The following is a 24,181-nucleotide window of genomic DNA, read 5'->3' on the forward strand; positions in this document are numbered from 1 at the left end:
AGGAAGCTGCGTTCAGTGTAGCTCAGGTGAGAGTTCTCATAAATGTATATATTCATATGTTTTTCAACAATATTTCTGTAATGGATCATAGTGATATGGTACCTTTTAAAAATATTTTATCTAAATACTTTAACAGAGGGAACATTTATGTTAAAACTTGGTTTAACATGTGTTAAATCAATATCACTTGTATTATTGATTTGAAGTAGCTTATAGGGAGGAACAAAGTATTTGTTCCTTATATGGAAGTATCTGTGGGTTTTTTTGTTTTTGTTTTTGTTTGCCTTCATTGCCTTTTAGTAGAGAAGTTGTGTAAAGGATATGAATGTTTCTCCAGCTTGCACTAAACAAAGCATATTAGAATAAATCCTCTACTGAAACATCACAAGTGACAAATAATATCAAAGTACATATTATGATATTTAAAAATGGAGGTACTGAAATTTTGATTACAGTGAACCAGGTGGCTAAAATGGGTTTGGTTTGGGGGCCAACCTTACTGTGTGATAGTAACATCACAGTGGTTTTGCCATGTGTATATAAGATTTAAGAAACTAAAATTTTGGGCGCCTGGGTGGCTCAGTTGGTTAAGCGACTGCCTTCGGCTCAGGTCATGATCCTGGAGTCCCAGGATCGAGTCCCGCATCGGGCTCCCTGCTTGGCGGGGAGTCTGCTTTGCCCTCTGACCCTATCCCCTCTCATGTGTTCTCATCTCATTCTCTCTCTCTCAAATAAATAAATAAATAATCTTTAAAAAAAAAAAAACTAAAATTTTATCTCACCATTTCACCTTATTCCCCCTTCTCTCTTTTTCTTCTTTTCTACTCTCAATTGTATACTATTATAACTATGGGTTTTGCTGGCCTCAGTATTTTTGTTATACTAGCAAAATGTTCTATAGTTCCCAAGCTGTCAAATCTGATCTGCATGCCAGTAGGCTATATTTTAAAATACATGAATAGCATTGGGAACAAAAACATTCCTGTCAAGTGTCCATTTCCCAGTACCAAAACAGCTCCATCCTTGGTTATCTGTCACAGCAGTTCTTTGAGATTTGAGTGTTTAACATGTGTCATATCCTGATAATCTCCCATTACAGATGATAGTCTGCTATTATAGATTAAAAAGTATAGTCCATTCACTACTGTTGGATCTCCTAGAACATTTGGATCTGGTAACTCAACAAACAGCTGCAATAACACAAAAGGATTGCTGAAAGAGATTTTGGGTTGACAGAGCACTAATTTTAATAATGACAAATTGTCTCACAAATCAACACTTTTCATATTCATGACCCTTCTGCTCCTGAAACAAAGTAATTTACATGCCAGAAAAATGTCTCTGTGTTTAATTTGGTACCCTTCTAGATATCATGTGTTTTTATTTCAGCACACCTGACATGAATTAAATATTTTCTTAGTAATATTTATCCAATGAAAAGTCAGAGATTAACATGTGAATGGAATTTTTTTTTGCTCTTCTACATGCCCACTGCACCTTGAACATGGCTTTATATTATTGTTCAGTATATTTTACTTTATTTTTATTTATTTTTTAATTTTATTATGTTATGTTAGTCATCATACAATACATCATTAGTTTTTGATGTGGTGATCCACGATCCATTGTTTTCATATAATACCCAGTACTCCATGCAGTATGTGCCCTCCTTAATACCCATCACTGGGCTAACTGATCCCCCCTCCCCCTTCCCCTCTAAAACCCTGTTTGTTTCTCAGAGTCCATAGTCTCTCATGGTTCATCTCTCCCTCCAATTCCCGCCCCCCATTTTCCCCTTCCTTCTCCTAATGTCCTCCATGTTATTCCTTATGTTCCACAAATAAGGGAAACCATATGATAATTGACTTTCTCTGCTTGACTTATTTCACTTAGCATAATCTCCTCCAGTCCCATCCATGTTGATGTAAAAGTTGGGTATTCATCCTTTCTGATGGCTGAGTAATATTCCATTGTATATATGGACCACATCTTCTTTATCCATTCGTCTGTTGAAGGGCATCTCGGCTCTTTCCACAGTTTGGCTATTGTGGACATTGCTGCTATGAACATTGGGGTGCATATGGCCCTTCTTTTCACTACATCTGTGTCTTTGGGGTAAATACCCAGTAGTGCAATTGCTGGGTCATAGGGTAGCTCTATTTTTAAATTTTTGAGGAACCTCCACACTGTTTTCCAAAGTGGCTGTACCAACTTGCATGCCCACCAACAGTGTAAGAGGGTTCCCCTTTCTCCACAACCTCTCCAACATTTGTTGTTTCTCTCCCTGTCCATTTTTGCCATTCTAACTGGTGTAAGGTGGAATCTCAATGTGGTTTTGATTTGGGTTTCCCTGATGGCTAATGATGATGAACATTTTTTCATGTGTCTGTTAGCCATTTGTATGTCTTCTTCAGAGAAGTGTCTTTTCATATCTTCTGCCCACTTTTTGACTTGATTATTTGTGTTTTGGGTGTTGAGTTTGAGAAGTTCTTTATAGATCTTGGATACCAGCCCTTTATCTGTAGTGTCATTTGCAAATATCTTCTCCCATTCTGTGGGTTGCCTCTTTGTTTTGTTGACTGTTTCCTTTGCTGTGCAGAAGCTTTTTATCTTGATGAAGTCCCAAAAGTTGTTTGTTTTTTTTTGCTTTTGTTTCATTAGCTTTTGGAGATGTATCTTGAAAGAAGTTGCTGTGGGTGATGTCAAAGAGGTTACTGCCTATGTTCTCCTGTAGGGTTTTGATGGATTCCTGTCTCACATTGAGGTCTTTCATCCACTTTGAGTTTATCCTTGTGAATGGTGTTAGAGAATGGTCAAGTTTCATTCTTCTGCATGTGGCTGTCCAATTTTCCCAGCACCATTTATTGAAGAGACTGTCTTTTTTCCACTGCATGTTTTTTCCTGTTTTGTCAAAAATTATTTGACCATAGAGTTGAGGGTCCATATTTGGGTTCTCTATTCTGTTCCATTGGTCTATATGTCTGTTTCTGTGCCAGTACCATGCTGTCTTGGTGATCACAGCTGTGTAATATAGCTTGAAATCGGGCAACGTGATGCCCCCAGCTTTGTTTTTCTTTTTCAACATTTCCTTGGCGATTTGGGGTCTTTTCTGATTCCATACAAATTTTAGGATTGTTTGTTCCAGCATTTTGAAAAATGTCATTGGAATTTTGATCGGGATGGCATTGAAGGTATAGATTGCTCTGGGTAGCATAGACATTTTAACAATGTTTAGTCTTCCGATCCTGAGCATGGAATATTTTTCCATCTTTTTGTGTCTTCTTCAATTTCTTTCATGAGTGTTCTGTAGTTTGTAGACTATAGATCCTTTACCTCTTTGGTTAGGTTTATTCCGAGGTATCTTATGGTTTTTGGTGCTATTGTAAATGGAATCGTTTCTCTAATTTCTCTTTCTACAGTTGCATTGTTAGTGTATAAGAAAGCAACTGATTTCTGTGCATTGATTTTGTATCCTGCCACATTACTGAATTGCTGGATGAGTTCTAGTAATTTAGGGGTGGAGTCTTTTGGGTTTTCCACATAAAGTATCATGTCATCTGTGAAAAGAGAGAGTTTGACTTCTTCTTTGCCAATTTGAATACCTTTTATTTCTTTTTGTTGTCTCATTGCTGCTGCTAGGACTTCTAGTACTATGTTGAACAATAGTGGTGAGAGTGGGCATCCTTGATGTTTTCCTGATCTTAAGGGAAAGGCTCTCAGCTTTTCCCCATTGAGAATGATATTCGCTGTGGGTTTTTTTAGATGGATTTTATGAACTTGAGGAATGTTCCCTCTATCCCTATACTCTGGAGAGTTTTAATCAGGAAAGGATGCTGCATTTTGTCAAATGCTTTTTCTGCATCAATTGAGAGGACCATATGGTTCTTCTCCCTCCTCTTATTAATGTGTTCTATCACATTGATTGATTTGCGAATGTTGAACCACCCTTGCATCCCAGGGATAAATCCCACTTGGTCGTGGTGGATGATTCTTTTAATGTATTGTTGGATCCTACTAGCTAGGATTTTGTTGAGGATTTTGGAATCCATATTCATCAGGGATATCGGTCTGAAATTCTCCTTTTTGATGGGGTCTTTGCCTGGTTTGGGGGTTAAGGTAATGCTGGCCTCATAGAATGAGTTTGGAAGTTTTCCTTCTGTTTCTATTTTTTGAAACAGCTTCAGTAGAATAGGTATTATTTCTTCTTTGAATGTTTGGTAGAATTCCCGAGGGAATCCATCAGGCCCTGGACTCTCATTTTTTGGGAGGTTTTTGATCACTGCTTCAATCTCATTACTGGTTATTGGCCTATTCAGGTTGTCAATTTCTTCCTGTGTCAGTCTTGGCAGTTTATAGGTTTCCAGGAAGGCCATTTCATCCAGATTGCTCGGTTTATTGGCATATAGTTGTTGATAATAATTTCTAATAATTGTTTCTATTTCCTTGGTGTTAGTTGTGATCTCTCCCCTTTCATTCATAATTTTATTAATTTGGGTCCTTTTTCTTTTCTTTTGGATAAGTCTGGCCAGTGGTTTATCGATCTTATTAATTCTTTCAAAGAACCAACTTCTAGTTTCATTGATCTGATCTACTGTGTTTCTAGTTTCTAATTCATTGATTTCTGCTCTAATTTTAATTATTTCTCTTCTAATGCTTGGCTTAGGCATCATTTATTGCTTTTTCTCTAGTTCTTTAAGGTGTAGAATTAGTTGGTGAATTCAGGATTTTTCTATTTTTTTGAGTGAGGCTTGGATGGCTATGTATTTCCCCCTTAGGACCGCCTTTGCAGTATCCCATAGGTTTTGGACCAATGTGTTTTCATTCTCATTGATTTCCATGAATTGTTTAAGTTCTTCTTTGATTTCCTGGTTGACCCAAACATTCTTGAGCAGAGTGGTCTTTAGCTTCCAAGTGTTGGAATTTCTGCCAAATTTTTTCTTATGATTGAGTTCCAGTTTTAGAGCATTGTGGTCTGAGAATATGCAGGGAATAATCTCAGTATTTTGGTATCAGTTGAGACCTGATTTGTGACCCAGTATATGGTCTATTCTGGAAAAAGTTCCATGTGCACTCGAGGAGAATGAGCATTCTGTTGTTTTAGGGTGGAATGTTCTGTAAATACCTATGAGGTCCAGCTGGTCCAATGTATCATTCAAAGCTCTTGTTTCCTTGTTGATTTTCTGCTTAGATGATCTGTCCATTGCTGAGAGTGGAGTATTGAGGTCTCCTACAATTAACATATTGTTATCAATGTGACTCTTTATTTTGGTTAACAGTTGACTTATGTAGATGGCTGCTCCCATGTTGGGGACATAGATATTTACATTTGTTAGATCTTGTTGGATAGACCCTTTAAGAATGACATAGTGTCCTTCTGTGTGTCTTATTACAGACTTTAGTTTAAAATGTAATTTGTCTGAAATAAGCATTGCTACCCCAGCTTTCTTTTGAGGTCCACTGGCATAGAAGATGGGTCTCCAACCCCCACTTTCAGTCTGGATGTAACTTTAGGTTCAAAATGAGTCTCTTGTAGACAGCATATGGATGGGTCCTGTCTTTTTATCCAATCTGCAACCCTGTGCCGTTTTATGGGAGCATTTAGGCCATTCACGTTGAGAGTGATTATTGAAAGATATGAATTAATTGTCATCATGTTGCCTGTAAAGATGTTCTTTTTATAGATTGTCCCTGTAAATTTCTGTTGTATATCACTCTTGGGGTCTTTCTCCTTTTATAGAACCCCCCCTTAATATTTCTTGCAGGGCCGGCTTAGTGGTCACTTATTCTTTCAGTTTCTGCCAGTTGTGGAAGCTCTGCATCTCTCCATCCATTCTAAATGAAAGCCTTGCTGGATAAAGTCTTCTTGGCTGCATGTTCTTCTCATTTAGTACCCTGAATATGTCTTGCCAGGCCTTTCTGGCTTGCCAGGTCTCTGTGGATAGGTCTGACATTATTCTGATGTTCCTCCCTTTGTATGTAAGGAATCTTTTCCCCCTAACTGCCCTTAAGATGGTTTCCTTGGTTCTAAGATTTGCAAGTTTTACTATTGGTGTTGGCCTGTTTTCCTTGACTTTAGGAGGGGTCCTCTCTGCCTCTAGGACTCGAATGTTTGTTTCATTCCCCAGATTAGGGAAGTTCCCAGCTACGATTTGCTCAAATACTTCTTCTAGTCCTCTCTCTCTCTTTCTCCAGGATTCCAATTATTCTGACATTGGAATGCTTCATGGTGTCACTTATTTCTCTGGTTCTATTTTCATGGATTCTGAGTTGTTTTTCCCTGGCCTCCTCTTTTCCCTTTTTATCTATTATATTGTCTTCTGGGATGCTTATTCGTTCTTCTGCCTCAGTTACCCTAGCTGTTAGATTATCTAAATTGGATTGGATCTCATTGATAGCATTTTTAAGTTCTGCCAATTCACCTTTTATTTCTGCCCTTAGAGACTCTATGTTGCTATTAATTGATTTCTCCATTCTAGCCATTGTCTTCACAATTGCTAGCCTGAATCCTGGTTATACCTGCATCCATTTGTAAATCTGTAGCATAAGTCATAATCTCTGCGTCTTTTCTATTTTTTGGGCTCCTCCTCCTAGTCATTCTGTTGATGGGTGTTTGAGGGAATGTATAGAGTCCAAATTATTGACCAGAACCAAGCAAGAAGTACCTGTTTTCTTGGGACCTTAGGGTTGCTGGCCTCTTGTTTCCCCAGCCTGTCTTCTGGGGGAGGGGCCTGCCGTGCTGTTACTCAGGCAACCCTGTTTGGGCGGAGTTGCCCTGCCTCCCGTGGTGGGGGTTGGGCTTGGCGGGAATCAGTTTTGGGGGCTTTTGTTCTCTGGCTGCTTTCCCTGGCAGCTTTCTGCATCTCTTCTGCGAGCCAGAGCAGAAGAGACCATTTCCAGCCCTCTGCCTCAGAGCAGAGAGACCTCAGTCTGTTCTTCAGTGAGCTCTCCAGGCCACACCATCTCCATTTCTGTCTGTGCTGCTATAAACTACAGCGGCCTGGGTTGTGCGCCCCTCAGCAGTGCTCCCAGTCCTGCCTCCAGGTCAGGGCACGTCTCTGCCCTTTGTGCTTCTAAAACTGCCAGCTGCTCCTAGTTCACACGTGCGACCCCACCGCTCCAGGTTTCTGTTCCAGGGGATGCCCTAGAGTCCTTTCCCCACCACTACCGGTCTGTGAGTCTGTGCCCCGTCCACAGCGCGCGAGGCTTTCACTCACCTGTGGTGTAGGATTCCCCCTCCCGCTGCCATATATCCTCTGATATCTTCCTGTGGAACCACGGCTCCCAGCTTCGTACCTCAAAACCAACCGCCTGTGACTATTCTGTTTGTAGAGATCCAGATCTTCTTACATCTCAGGCTGGTTTTGTGGGTGCTCAGAGTGGTCTGGTAGATATCCAGCTCAATTCCAGGGACCAGTTAAAATAGGGTCCCCTACTCCTCCGCCATCTTCCCCCTCCTCCTGTTTACTATATTTTAAATAATTAATTATTTCTTCCACTAGACTCTAAGCACATCTGGAGCAGGGATAAATTTTATAAATTTTTTTATTTTGGACTCTGTGTACTTCCTGGCATAAGACAGAACAAGAGCCCCAAACTCAGACGCATATAGAGGTCAGCAATTAAGTTCTAATAAAACAGCTTGCATTTATCAGTTAAAAAAAAGAAATACATAATAGAAAATTCAAATTCACATTCAAGACAGCAGGGAATGGTGGTGTTAGTACTGACCAGCTAAGCTCACACTTTGCTCTCTACTGTCCAATAGATGGCCATGTTATTTTTAAAAAGACTTATAAATTTTTGCTAATACATTTACAGTTTTTTTTTTTTTTAATGGTGAACGATATACTTCCCAAGCAAAACATGTGAGCTGAATTGAAGTCATTTGCTGGCATTTTTTTCAAACTTTGAAGAAGGTACTCAATAAATGGCTATATACATGGCTAAGAGCAAGGCATCAAAAAATATATATTTCCATAGCCTATGCATTTTGAAACATGGTTCATTAACTAGTTGTTTATATTTTTAAATTTATCATTTATCAAATCACATACATTTACATTAATTAATAAAACTAATATAAATTCTACTGATAATGAGATTAAAGTTCTACAGATACTTTGAAAAGATAAAATGCAGTAAAATTTCTTTTTTGGCTATACAAACTTATAAATGAAGAACATAAAGATATAGTTTCAAACTACATGAGTGCTTGCAAAATTTGAGTAGTTGCTTTTCCTTTAATTTAAATATTTTAAGCCACCACTTATTGATTAAACAGTCTTTTACTTATCTCTTCATAAATCTCTAAATTTAATAATAAGATCCATGTGGCTCTCTGGCAAATGTATAAGATTATTACAAATACAATGAAATCATTATTGAGCTTTCTAAAAACATTTTTTTAAACATACATATCAAAATTTAGAAATTCACAGAGATAAGTGGAAGACTGCCTGATCAGTATATGATGGCTTAAAATATTTAAATTAAAGGGAAAGCAACTATTCAAATTCTGCAGGCACTCATGCAATTTGAAAACTTTTTATGCTCATAATAAAATTATCATATATAATATTTATATTTCCATGAGATCGCTGTTTAATAGGGAAATATCAGATGCAAAAAGAGAATATTGAACAGTTACAGCATTTTTCCTAGTCTTACTGAGTTATATTTACTAGAGATCATTGACAATTATTGTGTGGAAACAAAATATAATCCAATAAAAATGTCAACAAAGAAAGTAAGATAAAAATTATGAAAACAAACAATGCTAACATATTGTAAGGCATTTTGGATGAACACAATAGATAGCATTTGCTTTGAGAATAGAGAGGGGGTCTTCTGTGTTTTGGTATGTGTGTAGTTTAGGAAGAATTCATGAAATAAGAGCAACTTCGATTAGACTTTGAATATAAGTAAATTTTAACTACCTCAAGAAGAAAGTGCTTGGTATTGTTTTGCTATGGGTAAAAAGGAAAGCATGAAAATGAGACACAAAGGTACTTTGGGGAAGAGACAATTTTATGACCTGATTGTGTCCTCTTAAAATTCATATGTTGAAACCCTAACCCCCAGTACTTCAGAATGTGACTGTGTTTGGAGATAGAAATTTTAAAGAAGTGACTAAGTTAAAATGAGGCCCTCAGGATGAGCCCTAATCCATTTTTAACTGGTATCATTAAAGAAAAGGAAAGTGATACCAAGGATGCATGAGTACAGAGGAAAGACCATGTGAAGATACAGTTAGGTGGCAGCCATGTGCAAGCCTGAGAGACCTCAGAAAAAAACCAGACTTTTTGACACCTGGATCATGGACTTCTAGTCTCCAGAACTGTGAGGAAATAAATTTCTGTTAATTAAGCCACCCAGTCTGTGGTATTTTGTTATGGCAGCCCTAGCAATCTAATGCAGTGAGCATGTCATTTTAGCAGGAGTAGAGGATGTATGTAAAGGAGCAGTGGGGGGGGAGCAAGATGGCAGAGGAGTAGGAGATCTAAATTTCATGTGGTCCCAGGAATTCAGCTAGATAGTTATCAAACCATTCAGGACACCTACAAACTCAACAGGAGGTCAAAGAAAAGAATAGCAGCAATTCTATAAACAGAAAAGCGACCACTTTCTGGAAGGTAGGATGTGTGGAGAAGTGAATCTGAGGTGATATTTGGGAAGATAGACCGCCGGGGGAGGGAGCCTCTATCAGCTGGCTACCAGCAAGTGATAGAGCAGCAGAGCACAAAATTGGAAATTTTAGAAGTTTGCTCTGCTGAGGGATGTCACTCCAGTGGCTAAGGGTGGAACCCTTGCTGAGACAGTGTGGTTGCAGGACCCCCGGGGTCACAGAAAGACTGGAGGTGCCTGAGTGAGGCAGAGCTCCCAGGTTTCAGAGTGGGGAAGCCGGCTGCAAAGAAGGAGCTGAGGAGTGGGCTCTCAGCTCAGGTTTGCCATAAACCATGATCCAAGGCACAGTCAGGGCACTACTCTTTGAGTGGGGACCCAACAAGCAGCAGACCTGGGGAGACTCACCTTCCTCCCCTGGGGAGAAGTGGCACGTGAGTGCACTGCAGGAATCTGCTGGGTTTGGAGACTCCAGATGGGGTCATGTGCCAGAGATAGAAATGCTCGGTCACAGGCCAGGTGAGCATGAGTGCAGCCGGAGACCAGGGAGACAGGAGTGATTGATTGCTTTTCTCTGAGGACTCACTGAGGAGTGGGGCCCCGAGCTCTCAGCTCCTCCAGTACCAGAGATTGGGAGGCTGCCATTTTCACTCTCATCCTCCAAATCTTTACAGAAAGTTTTCAGGGAACAAAAGCTACCAAGAGCAAACCCAAGCAAATTACTTAGATTGATCCCTGGCAAGGGCAGTGCAATTCTGCCTCGGGCAAAGATATTTGAGAATCACAACCGGCCCCTCCTCCAGAAGATCAGCAAGAACATCCAGCCAAGACCAAGTTTACCAATCAATGAGAATGGCAAAACCCCAGAGCTAGGGGAATACAGAACATAGAATTCATGGCTTTTTTGCCATGATTCTTACTCTTTCAAAGTTAATTCTTTAATTTTTTTTATTTTTTCTTTTTCTATTTTTTTTAGTTGAATTTTTCTTCTTTCCTTTTTCAACCAACATCTTATCAATTCCTTTTTAAAAATCTTTTCTAATTTTCATTTTTACAGTCATATTCTATCTCTTCATTGTATTTAACCTTATTTTTTTGTGTATATCTAAGTTTTCTTTCTTTAAAATTTTGTGATACAGTTTCTTCTAACAGACCAAAATATACCCTAAATCTAGTGTATGACATTGTCCTAGTCTCCTGCCTGATCACATTCTCTCTCTCTCTTTAAAAAAATCTTTTTTCAACCAACTTCTTATTAATTCTTTTTTTAAAATCTTTTTAAATTTTCATCTTTACGGTCATATTCCATCCCTTCATTATATTTATCCTTATTTTTGTATATATATAAGGTTTTCTTTGTTTTAAATTTTGGGAGGCAATTTCTACTAACAGACCAAAGACACCCAAAATCTAGGGTGTGTCCCTGTTCTAGTCACCAGCCTGATCATACTCTTTTTTTTCCCCCCTTTCTTTTCCGCCCCAGTTTCGGGTCTCTTCTGATTTGTTTAGTGTATATTTTTCTGCGGTCATTGTTACCCTTTTAGCATTTTGTTCTCGCACTCATCTATTCTCCTCTGGATAAAATGACAAGATGGAAAAACTCACCTCAAAAAAAGAACAAGAGTCAGTACTGATTGCAAGGGACCTAATCAATACAGACATTAGTAAGATGTTGGAACTAGTGTTCAGAATGACAATTATAAAGGTACTAGCTGGGCTTGAAAAAAGCACAGAAGACACTAGAGAATCCCTTTCTGGAGAAATAAAAGAACTAAAATCTAACCAAGTCGAAATCAGAAAGGCTATTAATGAGGAGCAATAAAAAAATGGTGGCTCTAAATGCTAGGATAAATGAGGCAGAAGAGAGAAATAGTGATATAGAAGACCAAATGATGGAGAATAGAGAAGCTGAGAAAAAGATAAACAACTACTGGATCATGAGGGGAGAATTCGAGAGATAAGTGATAACATAAAGTGAAACATTAGAATAACTGAGATCCCAGAAGAAGAAGAAAGAGGGAGGGGAGCAGAAGGTATATTGGAGCAGATTATAGCAGAGAACTTGCCTAATTTGGGGAAGGAAACAGTCATCAAAATCCAGGACGCACAGAGAACACCCCTCAAAATCAATAAAAATAGGTCAACACCCTGACATCTAATAGTAAAACTCACAAGTCTCAGAGACAAAGAGAAAATCCTGAAAGTGGCTCGGGATAAGAGATCTGTAACCTACAATGGTAGAAACATTAGATTGGCAACAGACTTATCCACAGAGACCTGGCAGGCCAGAAAGGACTGGCATGATATATTCAGAGCACTGAAGGAGAAAAATATGCAGCCAAGAATACTATATCCATCTAGGCTGTCACTGAAAATAGGAGAGATAAAAAGCTTCCAGGACAAACAAAAACGAAAAGAATTTGCAAACACTAAACCAGCCCTACAAGATATATTGAAAGGGGTCCTCTAAGCAAAGAGAGAGCCTAAAAGTAACATAGACCAGAAAGGGACAGAGACAACATACAGTAACAGTCACCTTACAGGCAATACAATGGCACTAAATTCATATCTTTCAATAGTCACCCTGAATGTAAATGGGCTAAATGCCCCAATCAAAAGACACAGGCTATCAGATTAGATAAAAAAAACAAGACCCATCGATATGCTGTCTGCAAGAGACTCATTTTAGACCCAAAGACACCTCCAGGTTTAAAGTGAGGGGGTGGAAAACCATTTACCATGCTAATGGACACCAAAAGAAAGCTGGGGTGGCAATCCTTATATCAGACAAATTAGATTTTAAACCAAAGACTATAATAAGAGATGAGGAAGGACACTACATCATACTTAAAGGATCCATCCAACAAGAAGATCTAACAATTGTAAATATCTATGCCCCTAACATGGGAGCAGCCAATTATATAAGCCACTTAATAACAAAATCAAAGACCCACATCGACAATAATACGATAGTAGGGGGTTTTAACACCCCCCACCATTGAAATGGACAGATCATCTAAGCAAAAGATCAACAAGGAAATAAAGGCTTTAAATGACACATTGGGCCAGATGGACTTCACAGATATATTCAGAACATTCCACTCCAAAGCAACAGAATACACATTCTTCTCTAATGCACATGGAACATTCTCCAGATTAGAGCACATCCAGGGTCACAAATCAGGTCTCAACCAGTATCAAAATATTGGGATCATTCCCTGCCTATTTTCAGACCACAATGCTTTGAAACTAGAACTCAATCACAAGAGGAAAGTCAGAAAGAACTCAAATACATGGAGGCTAAAGAGCATCCTACTAAAATGTGAATGGGTCTACCAGGAAATTAGAGAAGAATTAAAAAAATTCATGGAAACCAATGAAAATGAAAACACAACTGTTCAAAATAGCTGGGATGAAGCAAGGGAGTCCTAAGAGGAAAGTATATAGCAATACAAGCCTTTCTCAAGAAACATGAAAGTTCTCAAATACACAACCTAACCCTACACCTAAAGGAGCTGGAGAAAGAACAGCAAATAAAGCCTAAACCCAGCAGGAGAAGAGAATTAATAAAAGATTAGAGCAGAAATCAATAAAATAGAAAACAAAAGAACAATAGAACAGATCAAAGAAACAAGGAGCTGGTTCTTTGAAAGAATTAGTAAGATGGATAAACCCCTGGCCAGACTTATCAAAAAGAAAAGAGAAATGACCCAAATAGATAAAATCATGAATGAAAGGGGAGAGATCACAACCAACACCAAAGAAATACAAACAATTATAAGAACATATTATGAGCAACGATATGACAGCAAATTAGACAATCTGGAAGAAATGGATGCATTCCTAGAGACTTATAAATTAGCAAAACTGAACCAGGAAGAAATAGAAAAACTGAACAGACCCATAACCAGTAAGGAAATTGAAGCATTAATCAAACATCTCACAAAAAAACAAGAGCCCAGGGCCAGATGGCTTCCCAGGGGAATTCTACCAAACATTTCAAGAAGAATTAATACCTATTCTTCTGAAACTGTTCCAAAAAATAGAAATGGAAGGAAAACTTCCAAACTCATTTTATGAGGCCAGCATTACCTTGATCCCAAAACCAAAGACCCCATCAAAAAGGAGAACTACAGATCAATATCCCTGATGAACATGGATGCAAAGATTCTCACCAAAATACTAGCCAATAGGATCCAACAGTACATTAAAAGGATTATTCACCACGCCCAAGTGGGATTTATTCCTGGGCTGTAAGTTTGGTTCAACATCTGCAAATCAATCAATGTGATACAGTACATTAATAAAAGAAAGAACAAGAACCATATGATCCTCTCAATAGATGCAGAAAAAGCATTTCACAAAGTACAGCATCCTTTCTTGGTCAAAACTCTTCAGAGTATAGGGATAGAGGGTACATACCTCAATATCATAAAAACCATCTATGAAAAACCCACAGTGAATATCATACTCAGTGGGGAAAACTGAGAGCTTTCCCCTAAGGTCAGGAGCACAGCAGGGATGTCCACTATCACCACATCTATTCAACATATTACTAGAAGTCCTAGCCTCAGCAATCAGACCAAAAAAAAAGAAATAAAAGTCATCTGAATCAGCAAAGAAGAAGTCAAACTCTCACTCTTTGCAGATGATATGATACTTTATGTGGAAAACCCAAAAGACTCCACCCCAAAATTGCTAGAACTCATATAGGAATTCAGTAAAGTGGCAGGATATAAAATCAATGCACATAAGTCAGTGGCATTTCTATACACCAACAACAAGACAGAAGAAAGAGATATTAAGGAGTTGATCCCATTTACTATTGCACCCAAAACCATAAGATACCTAGGAATAAACCTAACCAAAGAGAAAAGAATCTGTACTCAGAAAACTATAGAATACTCATGAAAGAAATTGAGGAAGACACAAAGAAATGGAAAAATGTTCCATGCTCATGGATTAGAAGAACAAATATTGTGAAAATGTCTATGCTACCTAGAGCAGTCTACACATTTAATGCAATCCCTATCAAAATACCATCCACTTTTTTCAAAGAAATGGAACAAATAATCCTAAAATTTGACTGGAACCAGAAAAGACCTCCAATAGCCAGAGGAATCTTGAAAAAGAAAAGCAAAGCTGGTGGCATCACAATTCCGACTTCAAGTTCTATTACAAAGCTTTAATCATCAAGATAGTATGGTACTGGTGCAAAAACAGACACATAGATCAATGGAACAGAATAGAGAGCCCAGAAATGGACCCTCAACTCTAGGGTCAACTAATCTTCGACAAAGCAGGAAAGAATGTCCAATGGAAAAAAGTGTCTTCAACAAATGGTGTTGGGAAAATTGGATAGCCACATGCAGAAGAATGAAACTGGACCATTTCCTTACACCACACACAAAAATAGACTCAAAATGGTTGAAAGACCCAAATGTGAGACAGGAACCCATCAAAATCCTTGAGAGGAACACAGGCAGCAACCTCTTCAACTTCAGCTGCAGCAACTTTTTCCTAGAAACATCGCCAAAGGCAAGGGAAGCAAGGGCAAAAATGAAATATTGGGACTTCATCAAGATAAAAAGCTTTTGCACAGCTAAGGAAACAGTCAACAAACCAAAAGACAACCGACAGAATGGGAGAAGATATTTGCAAATAACATATCAGATAAAGGGCTAGTATCAAAAAGCTATAAGGAACTTACCAAACTCAACACCTAAAGAACAAATAATCCAATCAAGAAATGGGCAGAAAACATGAACAGACATTTCTGCAAAGAAGACGTCCAAATGGCCAACAGACACATGAAAAAGTGCCCACATTACTCAGCACCAGGGAAATCCAAATCAAAACCTCAATGAGATACCACCTCACACCAGTCAGAATGGCTAAAATTAACAAGTCAGGAAATGACAGATGTTGGCAGGGATGCAGAGAAAGAGGAACTCTCCTACATTTTTGGTAGGAATGCACGCTGGCGAAGCCACTCTGGAAAACAGTATAGAGGTTTCTCAAAAAGTTGAAAACAGAGCTACCCTATGACCCAAAAATTGCACTACTGGGTTATTTACCCCAAAGATACAAATGTAGGGATCTGAAGGGGCACGTGCACCCCAATGTTTATAGCAGCAATGTCCACAATAGCAAAACTATGGCAAGAGCCTAGATGTCCATCAACAGATGAATGGATAAAGAAGATGTGGTATATAGATACACAATGGAATATTATGCAGCCATCAAAAAAATGAAATCTTGTTATTTGCAACGAAGTGGATGGAACTAGAGGGTATTATGCTAAGCGAAATAAGTCAATCAGAGAAAGACAAGTGTCATATGATCTCACTGATCTGAGGAATTTGAGAAACAAGACAGAGGATCATAGGGGAAGGGAGGGAAAAATGAAACAAGACGAAACCAGAGAGGGAGACTCTTAATCTCAGGAAACAAACTGAGAGTTCCTGGAGTGGAAGGAGGTGGGAGGGATGGGGTGCCTGGGTGATGGACATTGGGGAGGATATGTACTATGGTGAATGCTGTGAATTGTGTAAGACTGATGAATCACAGACCTGAAACAAATAATACATTATATGTTAATAAAAAAAAAAGAAGAAGAAGAAGAAGAGGAAGAAGAAGCAGTGGGATTCAGCTTAGGAAAGCTTAGCCAGATGGAGGAGATCTCTGTGTCAATCAGCATTGAGAACGATATTATAGGGTGACAGGCAAAGGAATGGGTGGTGTGGGAGGCTGGGGGTTTGTCTCACTGTTTTATGTAGTAAGGGCCAGTATGTGTAACTGTCCTCCTTCTTCATTCTTGGAATTGAACATGGAACCAAATGTACATCACATCATTCTAAGTATAAAGAAAAGTGCCTGGAGTCATTAAGGAACTCTGAGATGAACACAGAAATCACTTTCTGGGAGCTGTTTGCTGTTTTCCTGAAAGTTACTGTCTACTTTGTGTGAAGATTTCACATTCCCAATTCGTGGTGAAGAGAAATAAATATTTGTAACACAAGCAATCGGGTTTTGAACTTGAAATAATGGAATAAGTTGCACACCATCGAGTATTATCTAATTTGTGAAGTGCTATAAACCTCTTAAATTTTTGTGCTTACAGTTTATGGTTTTGTTCATTACCTCGTAGATTTTGGTAGAAATAATCACTCTTGATCGGAAAATTAATTTCTCCGAGATACCATCAGCTTCTTCATTCAGTAAGAAAATGAGAAACACACGAGGAAGGAGTGAGTGATGGAGAGAAAGAAATCCAGCAGCTACATGGCACTGGGTTTTCCTCATGTCCTTATTTCCTAGCCTGCTTGTTGGCAAATAACAAACTGAAGTTTTGAGTATTTATAGGTGAGTATCAAGGGCTTACATTTATGAACCCCTTGCAAACAAAAGAACTCACTAGAGGACTGAAAAAAAACAGTAAAGATAAGAAAGAGTTATACCTTTTTGTGAGTATGTGGAATTATCTATTAGATAGGCTCATGTAGATTCTTTTTAGGAGGTGCATAATAGCAATAAATCCATTGTGAATTACACTCAGAAAAGGACTGCCCAGCAACAAAAGAGACAAATTTAAAACCAAGTATTCCTAAATGTGCCAAAGCTTTGTTCTCAAAGAATCTAAATTCAGAATCATGTTCTATATGAAAAACTAGGTTATTATGAAGAAAGACTTTTAAGAATATCTGGTTTATCTTCAGATATCCCTAGGAACAACAGCAAACTCTTTGTAAAAATTATTTTACTTTAAAAGTTAAATGTGATTTGTAATATACAGAAAGAAACTAGATAAATAGAAATTAGCAAATATTATGACAATCAAATCTGAATTATTTTAAGAATCATGTAGGAGGGGGTGCCTGGGTGGCTCAGTTGGTTAAGCGACTGCCTTTGGCTCAGGTTGTGATCCTGGAGTCCCGGGATCGAGTCCCGCATCGGGCTCCCTGCTCAGCAGGGAGTCTGCTTCTCCTTCTGACCCTCCCCCCTCTCATGCTCTCTCTCTATCTCATTCTCTCTTTCAAATAAATAAATAAAATCTTTAAAAAAAAAAAAAGAATCATGTAGGAGAAGATTATCAACCAGAACAGGAGCTCAGTACTTAAGTGACAACTGTTTAAGGAGATGTATGCCTGGACATACGTCCATAAGGCTTAGCGCTGACTTATCTATTAACAAGGAGAAGTTGACATTCAACTGCAGGTACACAGAAAAGGCTCTGTGATTAAAACTTATAAAGACTGCCTGTCTGTTGGCACAAAAACAAACTGGCATCCATGCGTGGGTCTGCTTAATAATTATTCTATGAAATCCCAAACTATCTAGCTTAAAGTAATTTGGCATTTAAAATCCTTCAAATATTAGATAATACATCTGCTCACTTGGAGCATGTTCAATGCATTTATTAAAATAATGAGTTTGTTTTCCACATGCAACTTACTTTTTCACCTTTTGGACTACAGGTGAACAAAGGACATTGATAATCTACCCAGGAATTTCCCAACTGCTGTCACTAGGCAATCTCAAGTTTTCTTTACTGCATCCATGAGGGTAAAAAAAGGAGGTGGATCTTCACAAGTAATTGGTATCTGGGTCCTAGTAAGCCTTCTAATCTTTGGTTTTGTATATTGACACCTCTGCTCTCTGCCTGTTCATTGCAGCTAGCACTCATTTTAGAAAGTAACTACACTTTACTACAAGTGAGGTAAATTCCAGGGAGGAATAACATACCTGAGAAGTATAATCAGTTCAGTCTTAAGCTGCTCATTCAGTATGGATCAAGCTAAAAAGCATTTATTTGCCTAGTCACGGAGTCAGAGGATAGATGAAGTTTAAAAACGTCTAATCACTAACACCCACAAAGCACCTACACTTTAGTCTTTGCAACTGCCTTATAGCACTGACTTAATTGATAAAGAAGCTAAAACTCAACGAGATTACATAATACAATAATACAGACTAAGCTTTAAACACAAGTTTGCGATTCCCAAACCCAGGCTCTTCAACACTATTCTGTGTTCAATGTAGAACTTTTTTGTTAATGCCTGAATTTCTTTCTTATATTCGATACCAATTCCTTCTTTGACGTCTTTAATTTTGTTGGCCTGTTACTGCTTTCCTGATCAGCTCAGTGAGTAACCCTTGACTCTGGCTCTAATAAATGCAGTCTATCATTATTTTATTTCCTCTGTATAGATCATGACAATCTAGTTACAGGATCTTACATCCCATATGCATGCTGATTTTTAAAATTTTTTCTCATCATAAATTTTTGATACTTTGAAGATCAGAACCATTAATTTATTTCTATTTCAATTTTGCTTTCCTTTATTTCCTTTCTTTTCTCTTTTAAATGTCATTTCCACCTCCAGGTCCTCATCCACACGTCAGTTCCTCACACCCACATTTAGGCATACTGGATATTATCATACTTTCTTAAATAACTTTCTTCACGGTATAAAACATGCACATCTACATTTTCAAATCAACTTTCATGGATTTTTATATCTCCAAAAAGCACATGAGTTTGAGCAGAAGAACAGCTACCCAGTTTGTCACCAAATCGAATACTTCAATTTGTATCCTTTCTTTGGAAAATGGGGCTATTCTTTCAGATTTCTTTCCCAAGATGCTTGAAAATTGCTCATTTTAGTGCATCTTAAATGGATTTGAGTCCCACTCACTCTAGGCAGGTGACGAATATACAAATTATATAACTGGTTATTGCTTATCAAATATTAAGAAGTCAAACAAAGAAGTGAGTAGACTGAAGATGACCTTGAAGAATATATTAAGTCAAATAATAAGCACATGATCGTAAAGTCTATGCTGAATGTGAACATTCTGGCAGAGATAATAAAACGTGTGTTCACATTAGGTAATAAAGTGTTTGAAGTTAAGCCGTACTTGGAACAAAGCACAAAATTCAAGAGAAGTGTAGCAAAATTGATAATCCCCATTGAGGTTTACAAAGACCTTTAGAAAATGTCAAAGCAAACATCAATCATAAACTTCTTTGAAAAATGTTGTGTGCTATCTCCAAATGAAATGGCTGCACCTTCCGAGGAAGTAGTCTTAGGTGGGGGAGAAAGCACAGAATTTGACAGCAGATGTACCTGTTGGTAACTCCTGATTTCATCATTTTGTAGCTAATGGCCTTGGGGAATTTACTTCTCCTCTCATAGCCCCAGTGACTCCATCTGCAAATTGGGGATAATGACCACATTGTAAGGTTGTTGTGAGAAGGAAAATACTTGGCTCATAGTAAACACAAAACTTGTGGTTTTGAATGTACAATGAAAGTACAGCAATGGCAGAGGTGGGCCTTAAGAAATTGTGGTATTTTCCTCAAGCTATTCTTTGGAGACTCAGGCTTTGTATTACTCTAAAGCTTTTGCTCTTTTATCCCCGATAGTTCTTTCAGTCATTGTAAAGCAAGTATACAAATTTCGAATAGTTAAGAATGTAAAGTTCTGCTTTCTGAAGTCTCTTGATATCTATTTTTGTAAATCCTACATGTGTACCATTTTCCAAGTTACAGTTTGGTGGTAAGAATATTTACAAATCTAATATAGTTTACTGAGAAAACTGTAAGTCGGATAAGAATATAAATAAAATGTTAGAGCAACTTTAAATAAGCAACAACAGGCCACCAGGGGCATTTTGATAAAACTTCATTAACATACAAAACCTTGCATAGAGAATCACCTGACAAGTAACAGAATAGGACTCTTTATGGGAAATGCTCTGGGAGAAGCCCCAGAACACCTTTTCCTCAAGTCATCACCACCAAATATTTTCACTAAAAATACGGAGGTTGACTACAATGCAGAAACTTTCCCCCAACAGGAGTAACAGTTGTTCTCCAATCTTAGTATAAGAAAGGTGCTAAGAATTCCTGCAACTTCTTTTCCAATATCTCTAAATAACTTCAACTTTATCCCATCTTTTTCACTCCTCCTGCTTCCTCCAAATAGACTAGACAAGGCTGGCCCACCCAAAGTTAATCCTGTGTGCTCTCATTTGGCTTCAGGGAATTTTTCCTATTAATTACCCACTCCCTTCTATACTCTTGCAAATTTATTTTCCTTACTCTCCACTATCACTTTGCCTACAATCTTCTAGTCTCTTTATTCTAAAATAGCTTTCAATTTACTTATGCCCTGGAGCTGTTATGCAAACTTTCTACTATCTCCCTCTGACTGAATTTTTCAAATTCCTTCATTTTTATCCCTAGCATGCATTCATTTGTACCTTTATATTTGGCTTTGATTTTGCTCTATACCACAAACTCTCTCTTTTGAGAGTCACTAATAACTTTCTACTTGCCAAGTCTAGAGGTCTTCATCCCCCCTTGACATTTCAACCCTATTCGACAATGATGACCTTTGTCTGTCTTTGATGTGCTTATCTTCCACAGTGATAACTTTCAGTTCACATTTCCTTTTTCTCTTGTATTCATTCTTCTTCCCTTTACTTGAAAAGTCCTCTGAGTTTTGCATACAATCTTTCCCTTTTCTCTTTCTTTTTTTTTTTTAAATTTTATTTATGTATTTGACAGAGAGAGAGAGAGCACACAAATAAGGGGAGTGGCAGGCAGAGGGAGAGGGAGAAGCAGGCTCCCCGCTGAGCAGAGAGCCCCACGTGGGGCTCGATCCCAGGACCCTGGGATCATGACCCAAGGCTACTATGGCAAATGCCCAACCGACTGAGCCACCCAGGTGCCCCTCCCTTTGCTCTTTCTATATGATGTCCTCTCTTAATATTACAAAAGGTCAATTAGAATCTTAAAGGAATCAGAAACCTTAAAAAAAAAAAAAAGAAGAAATACCTTAAAAGCTGAAACATTTTTGTGTCACATTTCCAATCTGAGATGTAAGACCTCTCCATATGAATGTCTTTAGATCATTTCACATTCTTCTCAACTACTTATTTTTCCCTCCAAACTACCTTCTCCACCATTTCCATCATTTTGGAATCTTTATGGCATTTGACTTTGATTCTATTCTGGCACTTCTTTTTTTTTTTTTTTTTTAAAGATTTTATTTATTTATTTGAGACAGAGAGAATGAGAGACAGAGAGCATGAGAGGGAGGAGGGTCAGAGGGAGAAGCAGACTCCCTGCCGAGCAGGGAGCCCGATGTGGGACTTGATCCCGGGACTCCAGGATCATGACCTGAGCCGAAGGCAGTCACTTAACCAACTGAGCCACCCAGGCGCCCTATTCTGGCACTTCTCTTGCTGTAGTCTAGTCCTTTCCTTTCTATTCCTATCATTCTAATGTAGAGTCTTTTCATGTCTCTTTAGTTTCTTGCAAGAATCTCCTGATTGGTCTCAACTTCCATCTTTGCCCCATAATTCATTCAGTCAACAACCATCACATATTCCCACAAAGCATATATCCACCTTACTCCCTCAGAAATGCTCATTGCTTTTAGTTATCTATTGATTAGAATTAAAGCTGATTCAACAGGATTTGCGACCCTTCATGATCTAATCCTACAAACCCAGGTCTTGACTCCAATATAACTGCATGCCACTGTCATTCCTCAAGTATAATATTTCTTACCCACACCCTTGTATATGCTTTTGTCTGTGTGCTCACCTTTCCAATTTTGGAAAGTGTATGCCTTCAAGCTCACCTCCTAAATAATTATAGCACTTCACTCTTCTCTTACTGCCTTTACCACATAAACTCTTTGAGATTTTTGTTATATTAGATGAACCATATGAAATTACTATTATATAGGCCAAAAGTAATTGTGAGGCGATTTTACTTGGTAGAACCAAATATTTTTCCCTATTAAACTGGAAACTTCTTAAAGGTAGAATTGGGTTTTATCTGTTTTTGTAAATTCCCCAGCATATTTATTTTTATAATTGCTCAATTAATATTAATTATTGAATTTAAGAGTTGATCATAAATACATATACATTATTTATAGTTGGATATATTATGAATAATTTTGTACTATTAGCCTACTTAAGTTTTTCTATCCTAATTTTTTAAAATATGCTTTAAAATATAGCACACATACAGAAAGGTACATTAAATTAACTTACAATAAGCTTTCATATCTAGTACGAGTTGTCTTACTTTTTTCCTTTTCCGAGAGTCATAAAATGCTATCCTTTTGTGTAAGAATAATGCCTGAGTGACCACTACATTTCACTACCACAAAATCCTTATTTCATATCATACTAAAGCTTTTATTTTTTATTTTTAAAATATTTTTATTTATTTATTTGACAAAGAGAGAGACAGTGAGAGAGGGAACACAAGCAAGGGGAGTGGGAGAGGGAGAAACAGGCTTCCCACGGAGCAGGGAGCCTGATGCTGGGCTCAGTCCCAGGACCCTGGGATCATGACCTGAGCTGAAGGCAGACACTTAATGACTGAGCCACCCAGGCGCTTTTAATATAATGCAAGTAAAGGCATTCATGTACACTACGCTTCTCACAACTAATTCATTAATTATTAGAGAAGTATGTATTGAGATAGAAATGGGTATGCTAGAGAGATAAGAGAAGGCCTAGAACAGTACTGTAGAATTCTGAGATCATGTCTGTATCTGCTTCTTCATTTTCAAAAGGGTTAAATCTACCTAACAAATTTGCATTAAGAATCCAGTATGTTGTATTTAAGCTAACAAAGCAAAAAATAAATGTGGTTCTGATATAAAAGAATAATTGAACAATATAAAACACTCCATATATTCATATTCATGGAATTATGAGATGAAATTTTTAAGGATATAGAAGCTTTGATAACTTTTAACCAGTGACAACTATGAACATCTGTTTCTGTGGTACTGGCCTGACTCAGTCTTTGAGATCATTTGTCTGTATTTCTTTTAGTTAAAACTGAGAACAAAGACATTGATTAGTGTGATTTTCAATAATGATAGCCTCTTAAGTGAGGGTGAAGGTAGGTATCATTGCCTGTTTCTAAATTATTTGCTTTTGACCCCCCCCCAAAAAAAACCAACAATCAACTATGTATTGGAAAAATCAATATTATTCTGGGTAGATCATTCAGATTGAGTGCAAATTATTTGCAGGAAAACAAAAGCAAATAGCTATTTTACCTGTTTTTTAGGATCACTATTTTTTGCTTGTTTGCATATTTTTAAGAAAGTTATAATTTGTCACCAAAATGTTTGCCAGAGTCAACTATATCAAATTTAAAAATTGATTGATTGGTTTAAATAGATGTTATTTTTTTAGAGCAGTTTTAAGTTCACAGCATAATTGCGTGGAAGGTACAGAGATTTCCCGTAAACCCATTGCTCCCACACATACATAGCCTCCCCCATTATCAGCATCCCCCACTAGAGTGGTACATTTGTTGCAACTGATGAACCTACAGTGACACATCCTTATCACCCAAAGTACATAGTTTCCCTGCCCTAGAAACACTCTGTTCTCCAACTATTTGCCTCTCTTCTCTTCCTAACCCCTGATCTTTTTACTGTCTTCATAGTTTTTCCCTTTCTAGAAAGTCATATAGGTGAAATTGTACAGTATGTAGCATTTTCAAGTTGAT

At 37.8% G+C, this 24,181-nt stretch overlaps 1 protein-coding gene across 1 annotated transcript in view; it reads right to left on the reverse strand.

The window, feature by feature from the left end:
* The window catches only part of LOC118027114 (bifunctional heparan sulfate N-deacetylase/N-sulfotransferase 4), a 267,224-nt gene that overhangs the window by 54,159 nt on the left and 188,884 nt on the right, over positions 1–24,181 (reverse strand). The window lies entirely within an intron of this gene.

Source organism: Mirounga leonina, unplaced genomic scaffold (genome assembly GCF_011800145.1).
Source record: "Mirounga leonina isolate KUSES-001 unplaced genomic scaffold, KU_Mleo_1.0 Mir_357, whole genome shotgun sequence".
Taxonomy (NCBI): Eukaryota; Metazoa; Chordata; class Mammalia; order Carnivora; family Phocidae; genus Mirounga; species Mirounga leonina.